General features: G+C 49.2%; 1 long non-coding RNA gene across 1 annotated transcript in view; it reads right to left on the bottom strand.

Moving 5' to 3' along the window:
* Positions 1–25,733, bottom strand: part of LOC148439513 (uncharacterized) — a 101,454-nt gene that overhangs the window by 12,402 nt on the left and 63,319 nt on the right. The window contains exon 3 of the long non-coding RNA XR_015876206.1: positions 15,933–16,020. This is a non-coding gene — a long non-coding RNA (uncharacterized LOC148439513). The remainder of the gene's footprint in view (positions 1–15,932; positions 16,021–25,733) is intronic.

Below are 25,733 nucleotides of genomic sequence, written 5' to 3'. Positions count from 1 at the left end.
AAATAATGGTCCTGACTGCCATTGATTACTGCCCGTTATATATGGTGCAGCTCTGACATAAGGATACTAAGGAATGCCACTGTACCCCACAGATACCCCCTGCATTATATATATATATATATATATATATATATATATACACACACATAACTATATACATAACACACACTCACACACACACACACATATCTATATACATAACAAACACACACACATTATATATATATATATATATATATATATATATATTACAGAAGACCCTCTGCATAAATTAATTCAAATAGGAGTGATGCAAAGTCGCTTACTGCGGCGTGATGTGCAGTAGAGTCAGGGTTTGGCGGTTCAAGTAATATGTTAAGTTAGCCGCTGTTATAGCTGGATGCTGTGTATATTTACCCAGCGGTGTCATTACTGCAGCCGGCTCAGTGGGTAAAGGAGTCTCTACTTCCACGCAGTGTACTCTAATAGGGCTAAAAGCACTGAAGTGGAATTATTCCCCCAACAGACACGAGAGCGCTCACAGACACAGTGACTGGGGTCAGGGACAGACAATGCTACGTCCTGGCCGACAGACAGACAGGAGAGAGCTCACAGACAGTGACTGGGGTCAGAGACAGACCTGGCCGACAGACAGACAGGAGAGAGCTCACAGACACAGTGACTGGGGTCAGAGAGACAAAACTGCGTCCTGGCCGACAGACAGACATGAGAGAGCTCACAGACAGTGACTGGGGTCAGAGACAGACAATGCTACGTCCTGGCCGACAGACAGACAGAAATGAGAGAGCTCACAGACACAGTGACTTGGGTCAGAGACAGACAGAGGTGAGAGCTCAAAGACACAGTGACTGAGGTCAGAGACAGACACTGCTACGTCCTGGCTGACAAACATGAGAGCGCTCACAGACAGTGACTGGGGTCAGAGACAGACAGACAACCGACAGATAGACATGAGAGAGCTCACAGCCACAGTGACTGGGGTGAGAGACAGACGAGTACTCACAGACACAGTGACTGGGGTCAGAGACAGACATACATGAGAGAGCTCACAGACACAGTGACTTGGGTCAGAGACAGACAGAGGTGAGAGCTCAAAGACACAGTGACTGAGGTCAGAGACAGACACTGCTACGTCCTGGCTGACAAACATGAGAGCGCTCACAGACAGTGACTGGGGTCAGAGACAGACAGACAACAGACAGATAGACATGAGAGAGCTCACAGCCACAGTGACTGGGGTGAGAGACAGACGAGTACTCACAGACACAGTGACTGGGGTCAGAGACAGACATACATGAGAGAGCTCACAGACACAGTGACTGGGGTCAGAGACAGATAGACATGAGAGCGCTCACAGACACAGTGACTGGGGTCAGAGACAGATAGACATGAGAGAGCTCACAGACACAGTGACTGGGGTCAGAGACAGATAGACATGAGAGCGCTCACAGACAATGCTACCACCTGGCTGACAGACAGACATGAGAGAGCTCACAGACACAGTGACTGGGGTCAGAGACAGACAATGCTACCACCTGGCTGACAGACAGACATGAGAGAGCTCACAGACACAGTGACTGGGGTTAGAGAGAGACAATGCTACGTCCTGCCTGACAGACAGACACGAGAGAGCTCACAGACAGTGACTGGGGTGAGAGACAGACAATGCTACCACCTGGCTGACAGACAGACAGACATGAGAGAGCTCACAGACACAGTGACTGGGGTGAGAGACAGACATGAGAGAGTTCACAGACACAGTGACTGGGGTGAGAGACAGACAATGCTACGCCCTGGCCGACAGACAGACAGACATGAGAGAGCTCACAGACACAGTGACTGGGGTGAGAGACAGACAATGCTACGCCCTGGCCGACAGACAGACAGACATGAGAGAGCTCACAGACACAGTGACTGGGGTGAGAGACAGACAATGCTACGTCCTGCCTGACATGACCGATCCTGCCTACATGTATCCACATTCTCCATGAAGAGCGCAAACTGGATGTTACCGGTAAATAAACGCACCCTGACCTGCGGCTTTCCTGGCAAGGAGGCTCCGCACCCCACATCTCATACGCCCCCAGTTTCCCCAGTACACATTAGGATTTCCAAGCCTGGTATACGAGCAGCCTATAATCACCGACAATGTGAAGCAACCGTTAACTACAGATGTGTCGTCAAACACAAATCCTTGTACACCTTACGGCACGAGACGACTGGCGCAATATGGATACTCCACCACGGGTAGCGATTTAAAATTGGGCACAGCTGTAGATTACATATAGCTTCCTAAAGTTACAGTATATCTCCCAACATCCCAACAGCAGAAAATCGGGACAAAATTGGATTGGCCCTAAGATCCAACAAGTCATGGGCACATTTACCAATGCTACTGCCCAGAACCACATCTTCCTCGTCCAGAGAAATCTGGACTGTCCTATAAAAATTAGGGCATGGTATATTAAAGTCGTTCCTATACCTACAGAGGCTGAGATCACTTATCGGGTGTACAGACTACACCAATTTCCCAAATAAATGCCTACAAACATGTGTGAGCACCATAACGGTCACTAAACCTATATATACATAAAATAATTCTATATAAAGGTTATGTAGGAGTATAGCGAGGGGGAAGGCAACGTATATCTACCCTTTATATAAAACCGCTGTAATTAAATACCCAAACATCCTAGATAAAGGCTACGTGCCCCGACCGCCTCGCAAACCCACATTAGGATATATCACACATTGCCCGGTGTGCAGCTGGTAACATGGAATTATCATGGCAACGCTGAGGGGAAGAACGTTATGTGTTTGGCTTGCTAAGCAGGTATCATACCACCCGGCATGCCCACACAATTACGCTGCTGATCTGCATTCGCTGCCTACTCTCAGGGTACAGAGCTAAATATAGCTCACGCCACCGTATACAGAGCGACATGTCCACGTGGTGTAATTACTGAGGGGGGGAAAAAAAAGCCTAAAATTAACAAAGCTGCGTAATTAAACAAGCTGATACATTTAGAAATATACAAAAAGGTGGAATAAAAACTGGCGGAGGGGAGGGGGGATTACGCAAGACTATGCCAGCCAGAGAGCAGCGATAAGTGCGCATGCTGTCTGCAGGCAGCGGAAGGAGACATGTTGTAGTCTGAACCAATAGGTATTACACACCAAATGTGTTATTCCTTCCACGTGATACCGTGATAGAGCGACATGGACAAGCTAGGCCAACAGGCCTCATCTGCCATTATCATGTCATCTCTTAGGCCAGGGGGTCTTAAACCCATGGACGGCGGGCCACGGGTGGCCCGTGGAGTTGTTCCCCGTGGCCCGCCAATGGTGTGCACAGACACACCCTAATGTCACCCCCCCCCACCAGTGACGCGGTCCAGGTCCGTTTCAGTTAGTGTAGTGCAGTCTGCACAACACAGTAACAAACACACCGCCGCCAGCGAGTGTACTACCCGACGGCGGTGTGTTTGTTTTAGCAGCCAATGAGAGTCAGAAAGACTCTCATTGGCTGCTGCACCCACGGCCAGAGTCGGGCTGGATGTCACTCATGAGCTCCGGCTCCCACAGTGGGTGAAGAGAGAGACGTCCCAGTGCCGAACGGGCCGGGAGGACGGAGGAGCGGATGGCGGCGGGCGCAGGAGCGGGGATTCAGGTAAGTATTGAGGTTTTTTTTGTTGTCTGTGTATATCTAAGGGGCACTATATAATGGGGACCACTACTCGGGGCACTGCATAGGGGTACCTCCGCATAGGGGGACCACTACTGGGGGCACTGCATAATGGGGACCACTACTGGGGGCACTGTATAGGGGGCACCACTACTGGGGGAACTGCAGAGGGGGGCAGCTATGGGACATAATTGTTTGAGGATGGGGGCTACTATCTGACAATTAATGGAGGAGGGACATTTATGGGGCATAATTATAATTGTGGGAGGAAGGGGGCCATTCTGGGACCTAATTAAAATTGGAGGAGGGGGAAGTTATGGGACATAATTATGTGAGGAGGGGGCAGAGTCTAAATACTGCAGCATAGCTTAGTGGCTCTCAGGGTTTCGTTGAATTTTTTAATGTGGCCCACACTGTCTTAAAGGTTGAAGACCCCTGTTTTAGGCAATGAGGCATTTCCAGATAATGGGTATGCTGGTGATTAAACACTAGATCACAGGTTCTCAAACTCGGTCGTCAGGACCCCAAACAGTGCATGTTTTCCAGGTCTCCTCACAGAATCACAAGTGAAATAATTAGCTCCACTTGTAGATCTTTTAAAATGTGTTAGTGAATAATGAATACACCTGTGCCCCTGCTGGGTGACCAGGAAAATGTGAACTGTGTGGGGTCCTGAGGACTGAGGGCCTGATTCAGAGCGCTCGCTCTGAAACAGGGCCGGGCTTTTTTTTTTTTTTTTGGAGCGGCCTCTTGGCCGCTCGCATAGCTGTGGGTGACCACCCACAGCTATAGCGAGCGGCCATGATGATGGTCGCGATGGGGCTTGCGACGAGACCCTTGTGGTAGGGTCTCGTTCATCGCAAGCCCCAGTGAGCTTTCGGCTCTAACAGAGACGGAAGCTCTCCACTGACATCACTTGTGATGTCAGTGGGGCCGCCCCCAAACAGCAGGCGTTCTCATGGGAACGCCTCCGTTTGGGCAGCCACCCCCCTGGCCCGCCCACCAAAGGGGGCGAGCTGTCACTCAACATCGACAGCTTGCCCCCTTTGGAGCGAGACCCGGAGCGACGGATTGCCCGTCGCTAGCCGGGTCTCGCGCATGCGCACGACGGAGCCGGCTCCGTCATGCGCATGTGCTGTGGGCCACCATCGACCCAGTTGCGCTCGCTCAGCGCTTGCGACCGGGTCTGAATCAGGCCCTGAGTTAGAGAACCACTGCGCTTGATAATGTTTTATATACTTTATATTGAGCCAGGCGACGGCACTGGCATGTTGGAAAATCAGGTGGGGAGGGGACCTCTACCGGTCTCTGGCCCTGATTCAGAGGCGCTCGCTATTTGCGAGCGCTCGCTCTGAATCAGGGCAGGCCGGATTTTTTTTCCCACTGGCCTCCAGGCCGCTCGCTGACCACCCACAATTTTAGCGGGCGGCCTGGCGATGGCTGTGCTGCGGTCTTGAAAAATAAAGGATACCCAACGAAATACTGATAGGACAGTAACATCATAAGTACACAGGGATTTTCACCCTAAGTGTTGTTTTCACGGCATAACTTCCCTTGTAATGCAAATATTTGACCTCTGTTTATTGTGTTAAATTCAGCATTAAGTTTCCTTTCATTTGATATATGAATCATTGCACTGCGTGAAGTGTAACAGTTTTTATAAGCATTCGAAGTTGATAAACATTCAAATTTCAAAGTGTGTCCGCAATTTGGGCCCCGTGTGTATGTATGTATATATATATTTTTTATTATTATTATTATAACATTTTTTTCTCGGCACGCTGGCTATCAAGTTGTGACATTTCAGCGGCTTTGATGATCAGATCACTCTATAGAAAATCGATACGCAGACACTGCGGGGGGAGGGGACGATCTCCGAGCCGGCGTCTCAGGAGATCAGATATTGATACAGCAGTAAATTAAATAATAATCGCCAAACGAAAAGCAACGACGCATTCATTAAAATTGCTGCTCGGCCCTGAAATTACCAGGAGGGGGAAAAAATAAAGAAAAAATAGTTTCCAATTACAGCAGCGGAGGCGAAAGGCTGCGATACTAAACTCCAGAAATCCCCTTTATCAACTGTAAATTACAACAGTAGTCTCAAATTAAATTTAGCGGCCATAAAAGCTCATTAGGTTTTGCAGCTTCTGGCAGATTGTTTAATGAAGTTATGTCACTCACAATTAGCAGAAATTGATACTGCGGCTTTTCTCCCTGTCTCAGCAGAACGGGAACGTGAACGTACTTCTACTGAGGTTGTAGATCAAAGTCTCGGGGTGTTCCAGTGCGCCCGCCGACTGGGGACATTTCCAGGTAACACCGCTACCCAGAATTTTAAGTCGAAAGCAGTAAGAAACTGAATGGTTATTTATTTTCCTCTCCAAGGTGTAAATGAGGACGCAGCGTTATACGACAGACGGCCGCGTTACACGATCGTGTATGAAGGAAAACCTGGCGGCACTGTACGCGTCAGCCAACTGTAATACCCAGGAGGTGCCGATGTGCTATCTGCTGCAAGAATAAGTCTTCCGTAATGTTTTAGATTCCGTTAAGGATCCGATAACACGAAAACATTTTGAACCTGTCTCAGTCGGTTGTGGTATATTTTGTCGAGATTCATTATGTTGACATTGATAGAAGGGAATGCTATTGGGTTTTTTTTCGGCGCCCCGTGTCAGAGCAATTCGATTGTTGCACCGATTGGGCATCCATTACTCTTGAAGCGACCAAAAAACAGCAGGTTTAGCCACGGAAAGCGGTTAAACCAGGGGTGGGCAATAAGCAGCCCTTACAGCTGTTGTGGAACTACACATCCCGGCATGCCGTGCCACAGATTTAGCATGACCCGATAATAAAACTGTGGCAGGGCTTGCTGGGATGTGTAGATCCACAACAGCTGGAGGGACACTTATGGCCCACCCCTGGGCTAAAATCCGGGTTACAGTACCCAAACCACGGACTTATCATAGCACATTTCTGCTCCCTACCTCAGGTGGCTGCGAGCAGAAATGTGTGCAGCTCTGACCTTGGGTGCCGAAACGGCAGAACAATGTAATTGCTGCCGGCAGGCGATATCCAGTGGCGGGAACGAGAAAACAATTGAATCGTCGGCAAAGCATTCCTGGTGGTCCAGTGGTGACATAGCTGGTCCGGCGCCTCGATCAGTTTCTACAGGGTTCAGCAGTCAGCTGACAAGGGCTTCCAGCAGTTAGTAGCCTAACCCTAACCCTCCCCTCCCCATAGACTAACCCTCCCCTCCTGTAGCCTAACCCTAACCCTCCCCTCACCTAACCCTCCCCTCCTGTAACCTAACCCTCCCTTCCTGTAACCTAACCCTCCCTTCCAGTAGCCTAACCCTCCCCTTCTGTAGCTTAACCCTAACCCTCCTGTAGCCTAACCCTTATTTACCCCTCCCGTCGCCTAACCCTAACCCTCCCTTCCTGCAGCCTAACCCTCCCCCTCCTGTAACCTAACCCTCCCCCTCCTGTAATCTAGCCCTCCCCCTCCTGTAACCTAACCCTCCCCCTCCTGTAACCTAACCCTCCCCCTCCTGTAACCTAACCCTCCCCCTCCTGTAACCTAACCGTCCCCCTCCTGTAACCTAACCCTCCCCCTCCTGTAACCTAACCCTCCCCCTCCTGTAACCTAACCCTCCCCCTCCTGTAACCTAACCCTCCCCCTCCTGTAACCTAACCCTCCCCCTCCTGTAACCTAACCCTCCCCCTCCTGTAACCTAACCCTCCCCCTCCTGTAACCTAACCCTCCCCCTCCTGTAACCTAACCCTCCCTTCCTGTAGCCCAACCCAAAATTTCACATTCCGACGCCTAACCCCTACACCCCCTGGCTAAACCCTAACCCTTCCCCCGGATACACTGACCAGCTAAACACCTCTTTGGAAATGTATTACCAGTTTCTCTGCATGATTATGCCTTTTATCTAAGTGTAGGTAACCTGTAGATCTTCACCGGCAATCGCGGCGCTGGCTGTCAGCAGCGCCTGCATCCTAATGAGCATTCGCCAATAATGTTGGAACTGAACCCAAATTAAAAAATCCACAGGTTGTAATATGAATATGCAACTTGTGACTTACTGACTGGGTGTAGCCACTGTGATATTTCTCTTACTGCCCGCTGCTGCCCCAATAGCCTATTTTTATAAAGTTGTAGTAGGGATCAGCTCCATTGAAAACCGCTTCTAGGGTTCAGTGAATAAAATGGAGCATGTTACTATAGTTCAGGCCGAAGGTGACATGTGACTCTCCGGCTGTTGAACTATAACTCTCAGCATGCCCAGCCAGGCAGTTCGAGAGGGACTATTATTAAACAACCAGCACTATGTGTAGGGGTGTAATATAGCAAAATCCTGGGCTGTGTGGAATGTGCGTCTCCACGGTAACGATCAGACTACTGACAGCTGGATGTGTGGACGGTGACGAGCAGAGTTTATCCCGTTGTCATGGAAACAAAGGTTTAATTATTAGACTGAATCTGAACACATCACTGACAGCTAAATTAGATTTCCTGCACTAAATTCTACACCCGGCACATTATCATCAATATATAAAATAGCACACACAATATATAGATATATAAGTCTGTGAGCTCTGGCATGTCATCAAGCTAGACCTCATAAGTAAAGCTCGCTTTATTCTACTGTACCGGAATGTTGCATTATCGGATACATAATACTCATTTGCGAAACTAATGGGTGGTCCGTGTGCCACACATTAGGCAGATTGCCAGTAATTATATCTAATTACTGTCCGCTCGGTCAGGAGCAGGTTTACGTGCCCACCCTGGAGTATTAGCCAGCAACTCCGCCTCACCTACCTCCTAATAATGGGCAATCGGCTGGTAACGCACGCGATAACATGCATTGATAATTGTATTAATGTCACTGCAGTAAGTGTTTTACTGAGATTAAGAGCATAAATAAAATCAGGTCGGGGAGCACCAGGGGAGAAGCTAGGGGTAAGGCCAGGAGACCGTTGAAGATTAATTAGTAAAGAGGGGAGTTTAAAAAAAAATATATATATATATAGCAAAAGGGGTAAAAAGACAGAGAAGGACGAGGGAAAGTTTAGCGAGAAGCGGGGGGACAGAGAGAGCGAGCGAGAGAAGCGGGGAGAGCGAGCGAGAGAAGCGGGGGGACAGAGAGCGAGCGAGAGAAGCGGGGGGACAGAGAGCGAGCGAGAGAAGCGGGGGGACAGAGAGCGAGCGAGAGAAGCGGGGGGACAGAGAGCGAGCGAGAGAAGCGGGGGGACAGAGAGCGAGCGAGAGAAGCGGGGGGACAGAGAGCGAGCGAGAGAAGCGGGGGGACAGAGAGCGAGCGAGAGAAGCGGGGGGACAGAGAGCGAGCGAGAGAAGCGGGGGGACAGAGAGCGAGCGAGAGAAGCGGGGGGACAGAGAGCGAGCGAGAGAAGCGGGGGGACAGAGAGCGAGCGAGAGAAGCGGGGGGACAGAGAGCGAGCGAGAGAAGCGGGGGGACAGAGAGCGAGCGAGAGAAGCGGGGGGACAGAGAGCGAGCGAGAGAAGCAGGGGGACAGAGGGAGCGAGAGAAGCAGGGGGACAGAGGGAGAGAGAGAGCAAGCAGTGGGGGGACAGGGAGCAAGCGGTGGGGGGACAGAAAGCAAGCGGTGGGGGGTCAGAGAGCAAGCGGTGGGGGGACAGAGAGCAAGCGGTGGGGGGACAGAGAGCAAGCGGTGGGGGGACAGAGAGCAAGCGGTGGGGGGACAGAGAGCAAGCGGTGGGGGGACAGAGAGCAAGCGAGTGGGGGGACAGAGAGGAAGAGAGTGGGGGGACAGAGAGGAAGAGAGTGGGGGGACAGAGAGGAAGAGAGTGGGGGGACAGAGAGGAAGAGAGTGGGGGGAGAGGAAGAGTGTGGGGGGAGAGGAAGAGTGTGGGGGGGAGAGGAAGAGTGTGGGGGGGGAGAGGAAGAGTGTGGGGGGGGAGAGGAAGAGTGTGGGGGGGAGAGGAAGAGAGTGGGGGGGGAGAGGAAGAGAGTGGGGGGGGAGAGGAATAGAGTGGGGGAAGAGAGTGGGGGATGTAAGTGGGAACAACAGAAATATGGGATGGTAAAATAAAGACAGGGAGATGAGAAGAGGAGAGATGGGAAAAATGAGAGAGAGGAAAAGGACAGGGGAGAGACAGGAAGGGGGAGACTAGCGAGACACCAGCCAGCACCACAGAGAAGACTCATTTATATGAGCAGCCAGAGAAAGTCACTGATGCAATGTTTTCTTCCTGTGCTATGAGCCAGGACTGTGGGATTAATCAATCACTTCTAGCTGCAGAGGCATTAACATTCTAGACTAGCCCTCCGCCTAGATGAAACCAGGATGACTGCCAGCCAGAGACTGCTAGAGAAACCCATAATCACCCCCTCACTGCTGGGCCGGAGACTGCCCAATAACCACAGGGTATAAACTTCAGAGACTTCCCAAAATGCTCCCCACCCCCCATAATGCAGGAGGGTTTAGTCCTTGGTGGTCTCGTAGAGTCTTACCTGGTCCTGACGGCAGCTGTGTCTTCTGGGTTCTGGATGTCACGTGAGGAGCATTTCCAATGTAGTCATCTGATCCGGTGAGTACAGTCCCCCTATCCTTAACCCCAATCCCTCCCCCTAATGCCTAAACCCCTCCCGTAGCATAACCCTAACCCCTCCCGTAGCATAACCCTAACCCCCCCTCTGTAGCATAACCCTAAACCCCCCTAGTACCTCCCCCACCCCCGTAGCCTAACCCTAAACTCCCCCCTAGTGCCTAACCTAATGTCGGTATTCTGACACTGTTGGCATTTCAACAATGTCGACACCTTATGACTGCACCCCCATGGGTCTGTCCCCCTTTTTCTAAAAACATTCCTCCGTATGTTACCATTCAGTCTCATTCCACGGAACATTTGTCTCCTTGTTCCAGACACCCTCTTATTCGTAAACGTACTTTGTTGCAGAGCCTGTGATATATTGGGGTGTGCTGGACCCTTCTGTCCTCTGACATTTTCGATCCCGTGCCCTGATGGGAATATTGAATAATCTCTGTGCTATATGAATAATGCCCCCATTACAATTGCCTGCCCCCCCCCCACACAAAGGTTTCCCATGTCACAGTACTTTCGGTGCGTTCTTACCTGTAACCTATAACGTGACAGTACGACCCCCCTCTTCCTATACAATCACGTATCCTAATGACTCATCCTTCTGCTGGCCTTCATATCATCCCATACTAATAAACCAAGCCCCCTCCCCCTCTGCATCATTACACTGCATGGCACGGCGGGAGGGAATGTAACAGCCTACGACTTGCCGGCATTATCAAGCCACCGGCGAGTCTGCCAGTTGTTTTAAAGTGGCAATCAGTTAAAAGGTAAAACCAACTTGGCTGTGCCTTTTAAATGATCGCCACTTTAAAACAACTGGCAGACTCGCCGGGATCTCGCAATGTCATGTAAGCTGCAGGCTATTACATCCCCCCTCCCCCCCCAATATCACCCTTCATTCTGTAGCCTGCCTTTCAACACCTAATTAACAGCTAGGGTGCGATTGTGGGGGGGTAACGGGGAGTGGCAGCCAAGAATGCAGGCGTGTCGCGCCAGTCTTCGGGGTCGTGTCGCAGCCTGCATCTGCCATCATCCCGTACGCCGTGAAAGTGGCTCCGGGGTCTCAATGCTCGCGGCCCATTCTGCACGACCATCAAAGCACCTGCGACCGACGCGGCGTCTTTGTACGCAGATTAATACATTCCTTGGCGATGGCATTAGCGTACATCTCTGAATCACGCCGTATATTCCCTAACACACGCATACACGGGAGGAAACTGAAGCAGCCAGACGGAAGACCACGCAAACACGGGGAGAACATACCGGGCCCTGGTTGGAATCGAACACGTGACCTTTGAGCTGTGAGTCAGCAATGCTAACCACTATGCCACCGTGTCAAATATACTTTTCGAGTCAAATCTGAGGATGATCAGTTTCCACATGCATGTATTGTAGGTGACTGTATAAAATGCCTCCCTAATACCCACATAAGCCATAGGATCCACCCTGAGCCTAAAGGCCCCTTTACATCAGAGATTGATTGCAGCAATCGTGCAATTTGCAATCGATTGTGTATAAAAACCTTTCCCTTTTTCAATCGATGGCAGAATTGCCACAATCGATTGAAAAAGGGAAAGATTTTTATACACAATCGATTGCAAATTGCACGATTGCTGCAATCAATCTCTGATGTATAGGGGCCTTTAGTTACAGACCAGTCATGATCTCTCATACACACAGACTTCAGCTTTTATACTTATTATTACACACTTTGTTGCATTTTTCCTGTCCCTAATCTACCAAAAGAATATTTTATCATCCATTCGTACGGACGTTTATCTCCCATCTATTCTGCCTCCATACATCACATGCCGAGACCCGTCCGTCATGTGGACACTCTGCAACGCTTTGTCCCTCGTCTCTCAGAGAAGCGATGGCGTTTTAGCGGAAGCACAGCACATGGTACGGCTGCTGACCTTACACAGAGCACAATGTTCTCTGCAATGCAGTTTGTCTCAGTAGCTGCAAATCTGGCAGGGTGTCATAGCGAGGGCTGTGTACATAGATCACCGAATGGAGAGACAATGACGTTTATAGGACACGTTCCGCCCAAACGTACTGACTGTAGAGGCAGATGAGGGCTCACTGCACTGATCGGCTCCACGTTGCTAAGTATATGAGCCCCACGTATAACCGGGGGTCATTGGGGACGTTTTCCCTTTAACGCTGACCACCAGGCCAACACACCCGAGAGAGGGGTCTCGGTCCTCGAGAGCTACTAACAGGTCACATTTTCCAGACCACCTAGCTGGTGCACAGGTGTAGTCATTACTCACTGACACATTTGAAAAGATCCACAGGTGGAGCTAATTATTTCACTTGTGATTCTGTAAGGAGACCTGGAAAACATGCACTGTTGCTAGCTCTCGAGGACCAGGGCTGGCTACTCCTGCTATAGGTCAATGGGTCATTCTGTGACTTGGTGATGACACATTTTTAAACCAAATGGATTGCATGCCTTACTGGCAAGAGATGGCATCTGTACCTATAATTAGTGTAGGATATTATGGTGGCAATTCAACTAGGGGCGATGTCCGGGATGTACCGGCATGGTCACCCTAAATGTTATCTTGGCACGTACTAAAATACCCGATTTAGGGATTACCGTAAGTGCGGCTGATGTGCGCACTACACCGTGTACCTAAAATTGAATCGAGCCCCAAATGCTCATAGCGCTCTCTCTCCGATAAGAGGCAGACTTGGTCGCAAAATGGACGTGAACTACTCTTAAAAACAAATGTACGCAAAAATAGGTAGTACCGCCCATATACAGCGCTCTAGATGCATGCTGGCTGGCAACAGTAGCCTAGGCGTCTGATTAATGCCAGCCACTCCCGGCCATGTGATTAACCCTTTGTTTCACATGCAACAAATCCATTCGCTATCGGGCACGAATTAAAACCTGAAAATCTCTCTAATGCAGCAGAAACAACCCTTAGTGCTGAAACATCCGCACTAAGCATAACTCATGCCCAGGCGACAGAGAGCCAATCAAAAGCGTCTCACAACCTTACTGCACTAGGCAGGCAGAATCACGCCAATCTGCACAAGCGCACATACGTGGGCATACCGTACAGGGCATGCACAATGCAAATGCAGACGACATATGCCGCGCTAGGACATACTCAGTCAAGCCTCTTATTTCCAGAATCATTTGCAGACGGATCGCTGAATAAATAAAGACGATGTATATATATATATACAGAGAAACTTGCGCAATTCAACAACCACAACGGAATACACTGGAGCAATATATAGAATATAAATGTTAATATAATAAATAGCTGTTATTTCTCCTGAGCCATACAGAGCGCAGGTTCACTACGGGGTGGTATTATCCTGCAGGCCGTGGCGTATCGCGCATGTGCGTTCGTTGCACAGTTATAGTAAGCAGTTCGGTGGGGCCAGGGGGCATTTTGGCGAGGGGCAGTTTGTGGATTCAGCTTTATTGGCCGAACGCTCATTCAGTCTACACTAAAGCTGAACTGTGCAATTAATCAGCAACAGTCTGTAAAGGCTCCGACTCAATAAACCGCTTTCTAATGATGTGTGAGCAGAACAGGGACATTGCTATCAGCCTGGGAGAACACGCAGTCCTCTCCCTCCAGGTCAGACATACCTCAGTCATGCGTGTAAGGAGCAATAGGACTTTGCCATGGTACAAACAGTGACGATTTACCAGTGTGTGATTCCAGCGGCCGCATCAGATGCACGTTGCAAGCTGACAGTGGCTGTATCGGAAAGGGACTGGTGCAGCTACCGGTGGGTGGCTGTAACTTCGCACTACCGTCACGTGACCTTGGCTAGGGCTCAGTGTAAAATTGAGCTCATTTTTGGTGCAGGGGACACAGGGAGATGACGTGGCTTTTCTGAGGTCTGGGGTACTAACTGGGGTTTTCAGCAATTTTCCCGAAAGTAACTCAAAGCATTTAACCAGCGAGTGAGAACACTCGTATTAGTGCATTACACACCCCATCACTATATAAGCCATTATAGTCTTCATTCTAGTAGCCTGCATCTATCACAAACCTGTGCAGCTCCTCTTTCTTGCCTGGGGTGTCACACTCTGCTCTGGTGCTTCTAGCACACACTGGTCTGTATCATAGCCGTTTGTTGCATTCAGCCGAGCGTGCTAGAAGCACCAGAGTAGAGAGCGACACCCCAGGCAGGAAAGAGGAACTGCACAGGTTGGGACAGGTGCTGGGTGCTAGAATGACCACTAACCATATATTCACCTTTGAAAAAAATAAATAAATTCAACTGGGTTTAAAACAGGTTATTAAAATCATATATTAGAGTTGTGTTTGGTTATAGCGGATTAATGTCATCAAAATGGAGAGACAGTCACAGCTATTGGTCTGTAAACTGAGATTCAGGAGTAAATTTACTAAGATGGGAGTTTTATTTAAGAAGTGATGTTGCCCATAGCAACCAATCAGATTCTACTTCTCATTTATCTAGCACCTTCTAGAAGATAATACCTGGAATCGGATTGGTTGCTATGGGCAACATCATTACTTAATTTAACTCCCATCTTAGTAAATTTACCCCTCTGTCTCTCTTTCTGGCTCGTCTATGTTACATAGAAGTGGCTGCAATGGAGAGATCTCTTGAGAGAACTGCGACCGCTGAATGTGCGCTTATCATACCGTCATTGTCCAATCAGGCTTCCGCGTTTCCTAATGAGTCGGTCACATAACCTACGGCTTACAGCAGAAATTAAAGGCTTCGTACCCATTTGCGTTTCCCCCCCATCAATAAGATCATTAGTGTAGCTTGGACCACAGAGGGAAGGTACCGGGATCTGAGCAGAGGGGAGACTATTTGGGTGGAGGGGATATATACAAATGTTATTTTGTTATATTTCCTATTGCTAGGCCTCCCATGACTTTGTATCAGTAGGCGCAGGTGGCTGATACAATTACTTTTAGAGAACAGCCCATTTCCGGTCTATACGGGACAGCCATCCACCCTAAGGCATGCTATATATTGCTGTATCAGAGGGATGTATATACACGCCCAGTGTACAGAGACTGGATTGCAGGACTGGAGACGGAGGACGTAGCGGCAGTGTGGGGGCTGTATATTGTCTTTCTCAGCCATAACAAACATTTCATTTGCAACTAGGAGATAAGGAACAGGGCTGTGTAACAGAAGGGAGACCCCCAGTGCAGTTACTATAGGGTATAAGTATTTTATTGCTGCATAGTTAGCCAGTAGTACAGTCATCTTTTATTGCCGTAGAGCAGGGGTCTTCAACCATGGCCCCCCCAGCTGCTGTGGAACTACACATCCCAGCATGCACTGCCACCTTTTTGATATAACAGCATGCTAAAACCATGGCAGTGCATGCTGGGATGTGTAGTTCCACAGCAGCTGGAGGGCAAGGTTGAAGACTCCTGCCGTAGAGGTTACATCCCAGGCGGTACATTTACCAAAGTGACAGTTGCCCATAGCAACCAATCAGATTCAAGGTATTATCTTCTAGAAGGTGCCAGAAATGTTAAGTAGAATCTAATTGGTTGATATGGGCAAAATCTCCACTTCTAAAAACCCTCTCTTCAGTAAATTTACCCCCCTAGGAGTCAGGCCCCTAACCTGGATTTATTTGTACCCGCTGTAACGGCGTTCTCACCGCATTTCATACCTGCGTAAGCCATATTTTTCGGATTTCCGTAGGGAGCCCCCGGCTGCACAGGGCTGTAAACAGGATTCATTGTGGAAGACGGAGATTTCTGCAAGAAAACATAAAAAAGAAGATAAAGGACAGCGAAGATAAATGATAAAAACACAGGCAGATAGGTCTCACAGATCCAGATGTCAGAGACTTGTGTATATTACTGCCCTGAGCACACTGCTGCCCGTCTGCCGGCTCAGACAGCCACGGCTATGTGCACCCGCTCTGCAGCTTATGTTTAGGACACTTAAAATAACATTAATGATGATCGGCGCCAACTATTTGCGTACTGGTGAACAAGCGATTGGAGACCACCAACGTGGCACAAGATCTACAGCCTGTAGTATATAAATATCCCCCATTCCCTGCTACTGTAGAATGTATACTGAGATCATGACTTTACATTGAATAGAGATCTGCAACATATACCATGTAGAAGTGAAGAGAGGCGCGACCGGATTACCCTGTCACCCGGTTCACCCTTGTGACCGTGAAGAATGGAGATTCCCTTTTTACCGTTACTAACCATCTGCTGCCGGCTCCTCCTACCGCGTCGTAAGATGTAAAGTCAATGCCACCGCCTGGGGATCACAGATTATTCACTACAGCTCCTGCCCCTGATCCACATAGATGCACTCAGTGTGCACGTGTCTTCTCTCTCTTTCCAGCCTGTACCCTGCAGAGCCACAACTGCTGGACTTGGGCCTGATTCAGAGCCGGACGCTCTGATAGAGCGCTCGCTCTGAATCAGGGCGTCTTTTTTTTTTTCTTTAGAGGCCGCTCGCATTGCTGTGGGTTGCCACCCACAGCTAATGCGAGCGGCCAGGAGGATGGTTGCGATGGTCAAGACCATCACGACCATCGGGCTTGCGACGAGACCCTTGTGTAGGGTCTCGTGGCCGCAAGCCCCAGAGAGATTTCGGCTCAAACAGAGCCGAAAGCTCTCCCACTGACATCATTTGTGATGTCAGTGGGGCCGCCCCCCAACAGTAGGCGTTCTCATGGGAACGCCTCCGTCTGGGCTGCCACCCCCTCGGCCCGCCCACCAAAGGGGGCATGCTGTCACTCAACATCGACAGCACGCCCCCTTTGGTGCGAGACCCGGAGCTGCGGATTGCCCGTCGCTATCCGGGTCTCGCGCATGCGCACGACGGAGCAGGCTCTGTCGTGCGCATGTGCTCTGGGCCACCATCGACCCGGTTGCGAGCGCTCAGCGCCTGCGACAGAGTCTGAATCAGGCCCTTGGTCCGATGCAGCGGTAAATATTTTGCTTTAAAAAAAAATAAAAATCTACAATTTTAGACCCCTGGTGCGATTAACCCCCTCACCACCACAGAGGTCACTCATCTGGTGCTTTGGCAGGAGTGGGATGGGGGGGCCTGACCACAAGAGGAGACTGGGCTTTGTAGAAACCATGGCAGGTCCCGATTATTACCAAGACTCAGGTCATTTACACATTAAGAGGACAGGAGAGAGGGAGACGAGTATTAACAAAAAAAAAAAACAACGCCCCTATTTCATTTGAAGATCTCAGCCAGCGCCCCCTCCTCTCTCCTGCTACAGATTGCCGCAGTATGTGAGGCCTGGGGTAACCTGTCTCATTACATCAGGCACTTTTTTTTTTCTTTTTCTTTTTTAAATCCCACATCCGCACTCACGGCCTGCCGTACATGTGTTTCTGGTTAGTCAGGAGAAAGGGTCAGAACATAAAACCCCGTTCAGTGATGCACCGGTCTGCTGTATGCGAGGTTAGCAGATTTAGCAGCATAGAGCAGACAGTAAAGTGCCCCCTTTGCTGTCTCTGTATTTCGCCGTCTATGCCCCCTTTCCAATCAACGAAATGAACTGCATTTAATACAGCCATGTTGGAACACACAGGCTCCAGAGCCGACCGTGATAAAATAAAATTCCTAACATTTCTCCCGACACTCCTTAAACACTCGTCCCCATATGAGATTTATGGGTTATCTTAAATAACGAAAGTTGAAGCACTGACGCGATGGCTGAAGCTGTGGCCTGAGGTCTGTCGATAACACAATTATCTGCAGCCACATCTAAAACAAGTCTTAATGCCGCCGCGGCCTGTAGTATGAGGGGGGAGATGAGGCGCTGGCTCTTCATCTTCCTGCAGGAGCCAGCCGCCTGTTCTCACACTTATCTCCTGAAATATCTCCTCCCTGCGCGATTACACAGGGATCCCCGCGCCGACTCACGCTCTCTTACCAATGAATACGGTCCTAGGTATGACATATCAGCAAAGATGACTGAATCTTCATATACAAATAGCCCGACATATATAACTGGGCTGAGGGTCTGCTCAGGAGCTGGTACCGGGCTTTTCTTAGCCCTAGTCTCGGTCTGCGCTGCCCTCTTACTCTATGGCGATGCAGAATAGATTGCAGTGCTATAAATAAAGGATACAGGATATTCATTTGTAATGATCAGTAATTATAAAGACGTGCAAAGTGCTGAGGGTATAAAGAGATGGTAAGAAACGCATTCAGCCTGCCGGAATAAGAGGAACTGCACTGTGCAGTACAAAGACAGACCAAGTCTAGATAGACACATATGGTAGACAGTCAATAGGTATACAAGGACAAAAGGTTGACACAAAATATCGACATAGATAGACCGCTACAAAAGGTCTACAGGGTCAACATTGATTTGGTCGATACATGTTTGTTTTTTGTTTTGTTTGTTTGTTTTCTAACCCCAGTCTTCACCCTAACCGCCCCTCCTAGTGCCTAACCTCAACTCTCCGCTAAGTGCCTAACCGCCCCTCCTAGTGCCTAACCTCAACTCTCCGCTAAGTGCCTAACCGCCCCTCCTAGTGCCTAACCTCAACTCTCCGCTAAGTGCCTAACCGTCCCTCCTAGTGCCTAACCTCAAGTCTCCGCTAAGTGCCTAACCTCAAGTCTCCGCTAAGTGCCTAACCTCAACTCTCCGCTAAGTGCCTAACCTCAACTCTCCGCTAAGTGCCTAACCGTCCCTCCTAGTGCCTAACCTCAACTCTCTGCTAAGTGTCTAACCTCAACTCTCCGCTAAGTGCCTAACCTCAACTCTCCGCTAAGTGCCTAACCTCAACTCTCCGCTAAGTGCCTAACCTCAACTCTCCGCTAAGTGCCTAACCTCAACTCTCCGCTAAGTGCCTAACCGTCCCTCCTAGTGCCTAACCTCAAGTCTCCGCTAAGTGCCTAACCGCCCCTCCTAGTGCCTAACCTCAAGTCTCCGCTAAGTGCCTAACCGTCCCTCCTAGTGCCTAACCTCAACTCTCCGCTAAGTGCCTAACCTCAACTCTCCGCTAAGTGCCTAACCGTCCCTCCTAGTGCCTAACCTCAACTCTCCGCTAAGTGCCTAACCTCAACTCTCCACTAAGTGCCTAACCGTCCCTCCTAGTGCCTAACCTCAACTCTCCGATAAGCGCCTAACCGTCCCTCCTAGTGCCTAACCTCAACTCTCCGCTAAGCGCCTAACCTCAACTCTCCGCTAAGTGCCTAACTTCAACTCTCCGCTAAGTGCCTAACCCTCTTTCCTAGAACCTGAGCCTAACCCTGCGGTAATTGCTAACCCTAACCAAAATAAAAATAAATAATCATGTGTTGACCATTTCAATGTCAACCTGTTGTATCTATATTTACCCGTGTCGACCTTTTGTGTGTCAACATTTTGTCCCTGTCTACCATTTGGTGTCTATCTAGACATTGTCTATCTTTTTACTGTAGATCTATTGACTGGAACCCCAGTTTTTTCACGTTGGACATTTCCTTGAAAAAGAATCAGCGGGAGCAAAATCGGCGAGACCCGGGAAATTAGGGGCTGGTAACAACCATGTTGATGGTGCTTCTTATGTACAAAGAGATGGTTTAGTGGATAAGGAAACATCCAGACATTGATGGAGACTTTGGTTTGGGAAGTGTCAGCCGCTTGTCACCACAAATAACGAATAATCAAAACTACAACTTCACTGACTGCTCCATGGTATTGGTCCACTCACAGCAGCGCCCCGCAGCTCCGGCTTTGAGAACGCAGCCCCAAGCACTCCCAGAAGGGGGCAGAGCCAATAAGCTGCAGGTGGTAGTGCCAGTCTAACCTCTGCCATCAGGATGGTATGGTGGTCAGTGTTCTCCCCAGGCTGTTTTCTGCAGGTGCATCGCCCGGCACAGACAGTCTACCGCCTGGTACTTTCCCCCTCCGACCCCTGCTGTGGAACGCTGGCCTCTGAAGTGACCGGAAACTAAAGAAGCCTTCGATCGCTTCACAGGCCAGCATTCCCAGTGATGCACTGCGCGGGTTACATCATGATGCCACCCGCGACGTGAGGAGCCTGCCCCGCTCGAGCTACGGGAGTTCGAGCACAAGCGGCTAGCAAGTAAAGGTAAGTTCTGGGCTGGGATGGGGACCAGGGCCAGGACCAGTCTGGGGGCACTATTTAAGTCTGGGGGCACTGCATAAGGGGCCAGTCTGGGGGCACTGTATAAGGGACACTATTTAAACCTGGGGGCACTGCATAAGGGGCACTATTTAAGCCTGGGGGTACTGCATTAGGGGCCAGTCTGGGGGCACTGCATAAGGGGCCAGTCTGGGAGCACTACATATGGGCACTACGTCAGCTTGGGCAAGCTAAACTACGGGGGGCAATGCACAAAGGGGAAAACTACAGGGGGCACTGGATAATGGGCACTTTTGACTGAGAGCCAGTGGGGGAGCAGCCTGAGACATGTCGGGCTGGATTGGTAAGGGAAATACCCATTTTCCCGGCGCGTGCATAATTGCGAGGGCCCCCACCCGGCTACTTTTTGATGCCACCCGGCTGGAAAAAAATTCTGGGGAGAACACTGGTGGTAATACACCTAAATAAGAGAAATGGCTGAAAAAAAAAACCAACATGTATAGTCTGTGTGTCTCTCTGTGCCTCTTTGTGTCTCTCTGTGCCTGGCTCATATACAGCATGCTTCACAGTGCCTCTCTCTGTGCATGGCTCACACCCAGCATGTATAGTCCCTGTGCCTCTCTCTATGTCTCATATACAGCATGCCTCGTGGTGCCTCTGTGCATGGCTCACGCCCAGCATGTATAGTCTCAGTGCCTGTGTCTCATATTCAGCATGCCTCGCGGTGCCTCTCTCTGTGCATGGCTCACGCCCAGCATGTATAGTCCCTGTGCCTCTCTCTATGTCTCATATACAGCATGCCTCGTGGTGCCTCTGTGCATGGCTCACGCCCAGCATGTATAGTCTCAGTGCCTGTGTCTCATATTCAGCATGCCTCGCGGTGCCTCTCTGTGCATGGCTCACGCCCAGCATGTATAGTCCCTGTGCCTCTCTGTATGTCTCATATACAGCATGCCTCACGGTGCCTCTCTCTGTGCATGGCTCACGCCCATCATGTATAGTCCCTGTGCCCGTGTCTCATATACAGCATGCCTCACGGTGCCTCTCTCTGTGCATGGCTCACACCCAGCATGTATAGTCTCTGTGCCTGTGTCTCATATACAGCATGCCTCGCGGTGCCTCTCTCTGTGCATGGCTCACGCCCAGCGTGTATAGTCCCTGTGCCTCTCTGTATGTCTCATATACAGCATGCCTCACGGTGCCTCTCTCTGTGCATGGCTCACACCCAGCATGTATAGTCCCTGTGCCTCTCTGTATGTCTCTTATACAGCATGCCTCTCTCTGTGCATGGCTCACACCCAGCGTGTATAGTCCCTGTGCCTCTCTGTATGTCTCATATACAGCATGCCTCGCGGTGCCTCTCTCTGTGCATGGCTCACACCCAGCGTGTATAGTCTCTGGCTCTGCAGTAACTCAGTACACCAGGGAGCAGAGATCCTGCGTATTGTATTGTTCTACATTAAGAGAATAATTTTCCTCTGCACACAGAAATGACTGCGTCTCATCAGATCTCACTAAGCCAGTATTACAAGAGGGGAACACAATCAATGGTCTGCCTCCTATAATTACATCTCTTATGGTAAATCTGATTCCAGAGACAGGTGCTTGAAACGAGAGAGAAAAAAAGAAAAAATAATCATCGAGAAGAAAAAAAACCCAATAAGACATAACGCCATAGACAACGCCGCTGACTACGGTGGTGATGGGAGAAATCGCTTCTCTCACCTTCATGAGATCTTCTCTCAGTAACGTCACACTAGGAAGCTCCACACGTTCTTAGAAGTGTGCAGGCAATTAGTGCGTCCTACTACTGACAGACGGAGGTAGGACAGCGTTCCCCGCACACAGCCGCACATTGCTAGAAGGGCTGGGAGTGCAGATTGGGGTAAGAAGCAGACTCGGACATTAGGGGGTAACTAAAGACACTTTCCATTGGCAGGCTCTGCCTTCATCACATAAGCGCTCCGTCATTATTAACGCCGGAACGGTAGAGAATTATTTTGCGGCTTCTCCATCATTCTCTTAAACCAACCCCCGACTATAAAAATTTGTCAGAACAAAAAAAAAATCAAAATGCTATTTTCTGTTCAGATTAGCGAGTAATCACTGAGCTTCAATAAAGATTTTAACGTTAGACCTTTTTCCATCACGGTTTACAAATGAAGGAAAGTGTGTTGTTCCCCGAGCGTCACATCCCAGAACTGAAGCTTACAGGTGCAGTCTGACACAGCGAGGGAGAGAGTTCCAGAAAATCGGGCGCAGCGCGGGAGGAGTACAGGAGGTGGAGGGAGAGGCTCTATGACGAGCAGGATTTGTAGGCTCTAGTACAGAGATGGCACCAGCCATAACTAGGAGCAGAGTGATGACGGCTTTGTAGGGAAGGATCAGGATTGAGGGACTGCAGGGGATACCGGCATGGAGTCGTGTAAGGAGCGGGTGTAGGAGCTGAGCTGCACACAGAGGGGGGGGGGGGGGGCTTACAGGGATCAATGCAGGATATGAGATAACGGATCAATAAAGCATATTTTGGGATAACAGATATTTACAGTATACTATGAGATAATGGGCCAATGCAGTACGTTGGGAAATAATGGATCAATGCAGTACATTGGGAGATATTGGGCCAATGCAGTATATTGGGAGATAATGGGCCACTGCATTATATTGGGAGATAATGGACCAATACAGTATATTAGGAGATAATGGACCAATGCAGTATATTAGGAGATAATGGACCAATGCAGTATATTAGGAGATAATGGACCAATGCAGTATATTAGGAGATGATGGACCAATGCAGTATATTAGGAGATGATGGACCAATGCAGTATATTAGGATATAATGGACCAATGCAGTATATTAGGAGATGATGGACCAATGCAGTATATTAGGATATAATGGACCAATGCAGTATATTAGGAGATAATGGACCAATGCAGTATATTAGGAGATAATGGACCAATGCAGTACATTAGGAGATAATGGACCAATGCAGTATATTAGGAGATGATGGACCAATGCAGTATATTAGGATATAATGGACCAATGCAGTATGTTAGGAGATGATGGACCAATGCAGTATATTAGGAGATACTGTAGCAATGTAGTATATTAATAAGATAATGGATCGTTACAGTATATTATAAGATACTGTAGCAATGTAGTATATTAATAAGATAATGGATTAGTAGTTTAGTGGAACCCAGCCTATTGTAGTAAAACCATACAGAAGTGAAATGACCAGGAGATGGACCAAACGTGGGAGACTAATGGCAAAAATCAAGATCTAACTGTAAGGCAGTGAGGAGTCCGGTCATCACCTTCAGATGGAGCCCCACGTCCACTATCCTGTGACCCCAACAAGAGCTGGTTCCAATCTATCGAGCAATCCGCAGGCCCCGAGAACAGAGTCTGTGACTACACCTGGAACCCCGGGGTCATAGGTTGCTCTATGGTAAGGGGTTTAGGCGCGGTTGGTGGTCAGAGTATATCGGGAAACGGGAGGAATTGGAAGAGGCAAGGGGTATGAGCTGTAACCAAATAAAAAGAGAGGCTATGCTATTAATGAAGATAGATAATTACAGGTGATTGGAGTATTTACAGGAAATATTGCACTAAATTTTTCAAATAAAGTCCATGATTTATAGCCACGTCCAGGTGTGACATCAAATTATGAATGAGAGACTGCGTACAACATCTCCTCTGACCACCTGAGCTTACAATCTACAGTGAAAGTATTATAAACAAACAACAGTGGTATCCCTATGGATAAGGTTGGTATGTGACTCGAATATACAAGGACACCCCGAATGCAACCTGAGGTAGTTATAATCCACCGTTACACAAGCCGCTCAAACCCTCACCCCTTCCCCCTCCCCACAGCTCCCCAGTATCTTTTATGGAAATAATAGGACTCCCTTTAGCTAATTGCATACTGCGCCGCTTGTACCCATCCTGCATCCTGGAGACTTATTATAAGAGGACGATGAGCTCCTGAGATGGGACATATCCCGACTTGCACTGGTCATGAGGGACTTAGCGATTACTACCGGAGGTCTATGAATTATATATCGGTAAACTAAGCCTTATACTGGAGGCATTCATATAAAGGGCCTGATTCAGGTTGGATCGCAAGGCTGCGGACGCACGGAAAACGGTCGATGTTCGCGTTCTGCACATGCAACGCAGTGCGCGTGCGCAAGCCAGCCTCTGCAATCGGGTATGCGAACGCAGCAGACACGCAGCTGCGCAAACAAATGATTGCTAGGAAGCACCATTTGGAGGTGAGGAGGGGGGGGTGGTCAAAGGAACGTAGGCGTGCCTGTGCGTTTTAACGCCGTTACAGGGGCGTGCATAATTCATCCCCAGCGACGGCATACACAGCCACGGAGCACTACATGGCGATAGGAAGCTTTGCAGTCTGTCTGTCAGGGTCAGCTCAACCACAACTGTGCGTATGGGTCCGATGTTAGCCAATGTTTTCGCTGACTTGCGGTATGTAATGGGAAGTGGGCGGATTTATACAATGGTGGGCGTGAAAATGATTCGGGTATTTACATTTTTACATTCGACAAATATTTTTTAGGGAAAAGTGTTTCTAAATTATCTGAAAAGGCGGCTGAGTGGGAATTTTGTGAGAATTTTGTGGGAATTTCCACACCCCCCCCCCACCCCCCAAGCTGTGGGAACCTGGAATACGGAGTTACTAAGGGGGAAGGGTTGGCTGCTGGGTATAAGAGGAGATGATGGACTAGCAACCTTCGTATAGTCACAACTAGAAGAATCTGTCAGTGGATGGGATCAGTGGTTTCTGAGGACATGGGACCTCATTCAGAGTCGGTCGTAAGCGGCCGCTCGGTCGTATGCCCAACGATCGAGAATCAGAAAGAAAAACAATCGCACGGCCGGGTGATCGCAACCAAAGTGACGCCCATACATGAACAAAGCACCTCCTCTAGCTAGCAAGTGATAGCAGTTAGCGTTCGAGCCGATCGTTGTCAGTCGCTGTATGTTAATTTTCTTCTGCTGGTTGCGGCCGCTTGTGTTGTGTCCAAATTATACCAAAAATTAACAAAAAAACGCATAGAATAAGCCATCCCCATGAAATTTATTTATTCTTATTATTCGCTAATGCAAACGCAACTGAATCAATTACAAGCCAATTACCAGTGTTATTAGTAACAACAACCGATTATTAGCTGCTTGCATTGTGTGGCACAAAATAGAAACATCAAACATAACATCAGTCACATTCGATAGTATCGATTGTACTCTGGGGCTTGAGAGAGCACATACCCAACCTCAAGCTGTACGATCAGCCAGGCCTCGAACCTGCTCGCAGAGTGACATCTTACTACTTCCGGCCTTCTATGTCGGTCGT

The sequence above is a fragment of the Taudactylus pleione genome, unplaced genomic scaffold, assembly GCF_031769625.1.
Source record: "Taudactylus pleione unplaced genomic scaffold, aTauple2 ptg001732l, whole genome shotgun sequence".
NCBI lineage: Eukaryota > Metazoa > Chordata > Amphibia > Anura > Myobatrachidae > Taudactylus > Taudactylus pleione.
The sequence above is the reverse complement of the archived record's forward strand: the minus strand, read 5'-3'. Positions and strand labels throughout refer to the sequence as shown.